This window comes from Apteryx rowi, unplaced genomic scaffold (assembly GCF_003343035.1).
Source record: "Apteryx rowi isolate R43461 unplaced genomic scaffold, aptRow1 scaffold_190, whole genome shotgun sequence".
Lineage (NCBI taxonomy): Eukaryota > Metazoa > Chordata > Aves > Apterygiformes > Apterygidae > Apteryx > Apteryx rowi.
The window spans coordinates 852,835-860,054 of NW_020448197.1; positions in this window are offsets into that span (position 1 = coordinate 852,835).

Genomic DNA, 7,220 nt, shown 5'->3' on the forward strand with positions numbered 1-7,220 from the left:
TCCCCCCACCCACTTTTGGATTGAAAGCATTTTCTCCATTTATAGTAGACCCTGAAAAACACTATTCTGCATCTGCAGTTTAACATAATAGGACTGAAAAAATACATATTCAAATAAACTTAAGAACTTCCTACAATATCTTTAATGGAAACAAAATTAATGACACATCCACCTTGAAAAATTAAGGCAGTAATGTCCTCAGCTATGTAGTCAAAAACTACTCTTAGGAAACAATGAACTACAGAATAAGGATTAAAAAAAAACCTAAACGGCAACATTTGTCCTAGTCACTTATGCTCATATATGCTGCTATATTCTCTTTACTTAAGTTCTAAATCCTTAATGAAAATCTGTAAGAAGCAGCTGCATTCAGCTACCTCTGAGAACACCTAGGCATAAACGGCAACAGACGCTGGGTTCTGTAGTCACAACCACGTTCATTTTGACCATGCCGTTGAATTGCACACGTGTGGCTCTAACAGTTGATAAAAACATACAAAGGCATTGCATCGAGGCAATCATTATTCTCTGTTTAGCTGGAAAAGYAGTTATATTGTGTGGGCACTTTTTCCTGGGTTAAAGTTATGGCTATTGTGTACTTTTTTGCTACTAAAATACATAAAGAGGATACATTTTTCTTAACAAGAATTGTCAGAACTAAAGCTTTTCAACTGTAAAATGCTACTCTAAAGCATTTGCTGAATAAGAGTTTTGCAATACAGACATTAAAGTAATTTCTAATACTAAATTCATATCAAATCTGAATACCATGCTGACTTTTCTTACCTTTTAAAGTGGAATTGTAACAATTCAAAATATGTAATAAGGTTTTCACAACAAAATTAAAGAGCCTGCTTCTCAGTCATCTGAATGACTCAAAAGCAATTAAGAATTTCTTGAATATAAGACTAAGACACAAGAAAGTTATTTCCTTTTATAAAGGACTTCATCTACTTACACTGGCCTCAACAGTAGTTTACCGTTGTGTAATATATTCTACGTATGCGTTCAGCTGCACAAGACCACACTTATACCCACACACTTAAATAAAATATTTTAGAAGATATTCACTCAGACTACACTTCATCAGTTGGTTTTGGACATCAACACTCCCCCCCTCAGCATTAAAGGCTGCATACAGAGGACTGCATCAATGTCAGAGGCTGCAGCCTAGCATAGCTAAACACTCAGCCCTAGCTTTAAAATCGATATTGGTAGCAACCTACTGACATCAGCTCCCTGCTCAGAATGGACAGGTTTTACCAACTGTGCTGAGCTTCCACGCTGCTACGGTTACACAGCTAGATTAACACTAGCTCGGCTGTCTTTGCAGTACACTGCAGTCTGCAGATGGCAATGATCCTTAGTAGGAGGAAGAAAGGAATGCAGATCTTGATTTCCCTTATTCCATACAGGTATGCTGCACACCAAGATTTACTGTTCCTGACAAGTACTATTGTCTAATGCACAGTTTATAAGTTAATTTACAAATGTTTAGTGAACATGCACCCTTCAGTGAATGCTTAAATTAGCTATACCTGCAAGAGGTCCAGCCAGAATTAAACCCAAAAGAAAAACAGGCTAACAGACCTCTTGTTTGACAGGCTAACCACTATCCTATTATCTTGCTTCATATGACAGACTGTTCAAATAATATTAAATGAATGGAGTTACTAATAAAATTTAGCAGTAGCCCTCCTCCCTTTCTCTGCTTCGTACTAGTCACTTTTACTTCGTCTTTACTCTTCAAGCTCTTGATTCCTTCTAGACACTATTCTTCTCCTCAGTGCTCTCCTGTTGTTATCTAGTCACCGTCCCCACTGCGCCTCCCCTCCAGCACGCTCAGACAGCCGACTCTCCCTTAGAATCCAGCACCAGCCATTAGTTGTCTATGAACCTCTGAAATTCATTAATCTTTCTAGGCACATCCACACACTTCTCCCATTTTGATAGCTGCTGTGTCAGTATCCTCACTTAGAGATAATATTCACTAGACAGAAGTGCTTTCTAACCTGAGTAGCCCTTATAGTAGAAATGCTCAAATATATTCCACGGTACACATTTTAATACAGAGTTTGTTCTCAGTACAGGAGGAAGAAGATCATATGCCTAAACTGGTTGCAGGGAGATAACCTAAATTTTAGGCATGTAATTTTCTGGTCTGATACACATCAAAAAAAGCTGACTTCAGTGATCTGCCTAAGGTTTAAGAAGGGCAGGTCTTTCCCTATAAAAACTGGCATATGTATATAATCTTGTAGGGTAATATAGGATGGAGGGAGGAAGGAAAAAAACCCACCACATTCATGAAAGAAGTAGGGTACAGAACTGGAAGGACTAGTGATTAGACTATAGTACTGCAAGTCCTGTGAAACATCAGTTGATTGCTAATGTATACTGAACTTAAAGATTTATTCATAATTCCACAGTGACTGCGCTCCTCCTTTGAGTTTTCAAACAATTCATTTTCCTCCTTAATCTTCCTCCCCCTACCCCTCCTCCCCAAGTACCAGATGCCATTTCCTTTCTTTTTTTTTTTTTTCCCTTTGGTTTGTTCTTTGTTCTCTTTTTACTGCCCTGTACAATCAGATACTGTGCTTGCTGGAAGGTAAAGCATTCAAAAATATCACTGGAAAAAACAATCATGTACCCAACATCTAAATTGGTAGCAAATTAAGCCCCCATTCTATCCCTTTATTATCAGCAAGTTCCACAGGCTGCAAAGTGAATCTTCACAGAATTGAGGGTATGTTTCATTTTGCAGCCTGACTCACACAATACAACGGAGGGGAAGGCATCTGGAGTCTGGCAGGGCGCCAAATGAAGAGGTAGGCTTTAAAAAGGTGAAGTTTAGCATGCATGTGAAATCACTGAAGAGTCAACAATCAAAATCTCAAGGTTATCCAACCAATGCCAGACAGAATATTTGGGATGCTTAGAGAATATCAGTAGAGATCTTCAAATGAAAAAGCATTATAAATACATAGATTTGTGTGCACTTATTTGTATGTGTTTGCATACACATAAGAGTAATATTAGCAGATATAAAAGTAGTACAGAAGGAAGACAGCAAGTGTGCAAGAGCGAAAACATGACTGCTGGGATGTGGTATGCATACTGGAAACTATTATGTGAAATACTTGCCAAGCGCATTTTCAAAAAGGAAGAGAAATTTAAAGAATCCCAGGAAACCTCCCTTACTGCTTATTCAGAAGGGAAGACAAAACAGAAAAACTATACATCTCTTACAGTAATTCTGGAAGCAAGTGTAATAGAGGCATATAATCAGCAATCAGTATTGTAGCACTGAAACAAGAGAAACTGTTAGACCACTATGGTAACTCAGCTGACAATACCAGAGTCCAGAACACATAAAATAAAGCAAGGGGAACTGCAGTGTGCAGGGGAATGAAAGCCACTGGCAGAGAGAAGCAATATTACATGTACCATTGGGGCTGACATAGTAGAACACATTTGAATTTAAGCTAAATTAGATTTGAGACCTGAATTTAACTTAAGGTCATAAAAGGTAGTACTGTTGGTTTGTTAGAGACCTCCAGGGTAGTTCAAGAAAAGTGTTTTTCCCCGTATCGGAAGCTATAAAGAAAACACCAGAATAAATCAGTAGGAAGAATCATTATGGATTTAAAAAAAAAGAAACAAACAAAAAAAAGCCTAAAAAGAGGCCACATTCCTGGAGTTAGCACGAATTGTTTTTTCCTTACAGTTTATTCAGCTGTCAGCAGAGTGAAAAACACGATCCTTGGAAATAAGCCATATCAGAATTTAGGTGGCACACAGAATCAAATGAGCATCTTAGCAAAGGGATCATGATACCAAGAAATGCTGCCCAGTATATTAGATGCCCAGGGCCACAGATTGCCTCTCTTCCATGATGGGGGGATCTCAGTAACCACTTGGAGATTACAGACACATACACATTCTCCACGGTATTTATTTGGCTGCAATCCCAGGTAATGCCTGCGATAAAGGGAAATATATAGGACTAAAAAAATCCTAATACTAAAGGAACATAAAGTGTTTAAGTACTGCTGTCAGGAAATCTGTGATATATAGCAGAAGTCAGCTGACATGGAAATTAAGCCAATTGCAATGACTGCATGGGGAATTCATCTCAAAACTTAATCAGCTGCAAAACTGGTATCAAGTGCCAATGTGATTGAGTAGAGCCAAAACAAGCAGCCTCAACAATAAAGCCGAAGGATTTTAAATACGTCAGTGAAGACTACTATGAACAAGCAGTAACAAGTAAACTTTAATTGCTTAGGTTTAACAGATGCAATGAATACTTCAATTAACAATTAAGGTTTTAATACATGYACAACATCGAAGGTATAAGTTGTTAATCATTCAAGCATTATAAAATAATGGCAACAGATATCTTAAAAAGTATAAAGACAAAGTTTTAAACATACACTATGGAAACAACAACAGATCTTGTGATTCCTTCCATCAGTTTGTTGGTTTTGGAGATTTATTGGAAACACAGTTATGCTTTAATTATAATAATGTTCTTTCCAAAGGTACTGTAAGCACTTCTAAATAGTAAGAGTCTTTATCATGTTTGCACATAATATTAGATTCATCAAGTTTTCACAGTACTTTAACAGCCAGGTAGCAATAATCATTTTAAGCTGCGATACTGCACCATTGGCATCCAGGGCTTCACTTGCAGTACACAAGAGCAAAGCTGCTAATGGCAGTGCTGGCATGCCATATTATGCAGCACTTAAATACAGCCTGAAGTGGCTTAAAACTTAGACGGGGAGCAAGACTAAACTGAAAGGAAAGAAGGGGGAAAAAAAGGCAAAAAACAGATAGAAGAAAAGACAGCAGGAGGAAAAAACAGTATAAAGAGGAGCAGGGAGGGCAGCTGTTGAAAATTTCATGGGGGGGTGGGGGGAAGATTGGTCAGGAATAACTTTGAAATTTTTTGAAAGGCTGAAGCCAAACAGTCTGTTTAATTTAGGGAATGAATACTGGAGAAAGTACTGTAAGCAGTATAGCTGCATAATTTCAGGTTAGAAAGATTGTAAACCTTTAGAAGAACTTGTTGAAAAGGACGCTGCAGAAGTTGGTAAAAAAAGCAATACTCAGGGAGACAGCATATTCACATTTTTCAATGCAACCCAAGATTTTACATTTCTAACAACCTGTTCTGTGATTATAAGCTGCTCTTCTGTCATTTATCATAAGCTGTTTCAGATTTACACATGTAGTGAATCCCCACCCTCGGAGTCTTGCTCTAGGACAATTCTTTCATTCCTCCGAATGTTCCAAAACACTTCAGCTTTGCAAATCTCAACTATGTTCACACGTAGTTATTTCTGACAGCTGTGACTACCTCTGCATTGAAAGATTGGAGAGGGAATGAGGATGGGAAGATTGGTCCTAGTTTAAAAAGCAAACAAAAAATCCTAGAAGAGTTAAGTATATCAACCATGCTATTTGTTTAGCTTAGCTGCTTTGTTTATACCACTATGATATTACCTACCGATAACTGCATTTACTGGGTTTGTGTAAGCTGATGGTCACAATTAAGATAAGTTGAGTAAATAACTATAGTAATTAGAAGAATTTAGAAATCCATACAGTTATATGAGAAGCTACCTGTGTATAATCATAACCTACCAAATTATGCAGCGGTGGAAGAAAGGAGAAGGGCAGCAAAAGACACAAGAGAAGAGACCACAACCCCTATAAAAGTTATTTTCTCTCCGGTTAGATTTACGAAGAGGCAAGCCTTCATGCTAGTTTCTCTTTTCTTTCTGTGGGACAGTAATTTGAAATTGCTGACTACTCTTGCTTATCAGAATGCTGTGTGAAACAAAGGCTAAAACCCCTATTTCTGAAAAAAAGCTTTCCATGAGAAATTACTACAAGAAGCCTCATGTCTCTATTAGTCGTACATGCAGCTACAACTGTTGTACATGCAACTTCAACCACATTCACCTGATGTTCTTCTCATCTTTTTCTTTTATCCTCGCCTTCTCTCACCACCTCTCCAGGCAGTCAGCTCAAAGGTAATGTAATTTTAAATGTCTTTTCAAAAGCAAGCAAGTATATAAGGAATTGCTTACATTTAAATTATTTTCAGGAAACTAGTCATCTCAAATATTAGCTTCGAAGCAACAGATGGTATTGTTTTAACATTCCAAACACCATTTTCTCAAAAACTGGGACTCTAAAGCAACAAGATACTCTCTATTCTCAAGCAGAGATTCATTATAACTAGGATAAGCTGTGCTTTGTTACAATTTTGTTATAATCAAAGCTCACTATTAACTAGTTTCCTTATGTAAAGCCAACATCTGCATTATATATATTTCCTCAAGTCTTTAGTCACTGCACATATAAACCTCAATTGAAACTATGGACAGAAAGGGGACGTTATCCTTACTATAACTTTCAAAAGTCAGTTGTATAGCCTCTCCCACAATGAACTCCTCTTTAATCAAAAATACACAATTATTGTATTTGATATCAAATTTGGTATACTTACATACTCAAGGAATGGAAAGCTCTAAAATACTCTATATAAAGTTTGAAATATACCCACATGAAACAAATGATTAGGCAGCTATTTGTGTTTTGGTGTCTCCTGCCTGTAAAAAACCGCAAAGTATGCATGTATTTTAAGGTACAGGTATATCTCATGCCTAAGAACGTGTATATCATTTCCACTACGATTTTCTTTACGAAGGGAATTATTCTAAGCCAGCATCACCTAATAATCAAGTCAGAACTGAGGAATTACACGGAATACAGATCTCTCAGGAAAAGTTACCTACTTTCACGATTTCAGCAGCCTGTCTCGGGTCACGGGTCAGCGGCCGGCCCGGCACCCGCGGGGTTTCCGCCGCAAGGCCGCCCGTGCCGCCGCCCGGCGTCCATTGCTCAGGCGGGCCCTTCGCGCCCCTCGCGTGCCTCCGCCGCGAAGCCACGGCGCAGAGCAGGTGCCACCTCCACCGCCACGTGGAAACCAACTCGCTGGCCCCGGGCGCCAGCGGCTGCCCGCGCCTCGCCTCGCCTCACCGCTTCACCTCCTCCGGTAACGCTCTCCGCCCCGCCGGGGTGGGGGGGAAACTCCCTCGGGCACCACCCCGCGCCGGAGCCGGGCAGGCGGCGGGCGGGGAGGCGCCCGGCAGCTCCTCGCCCGCTCCCTCCGGGCGGCGCCGGCAGCACCTTGGCCAGCAGCC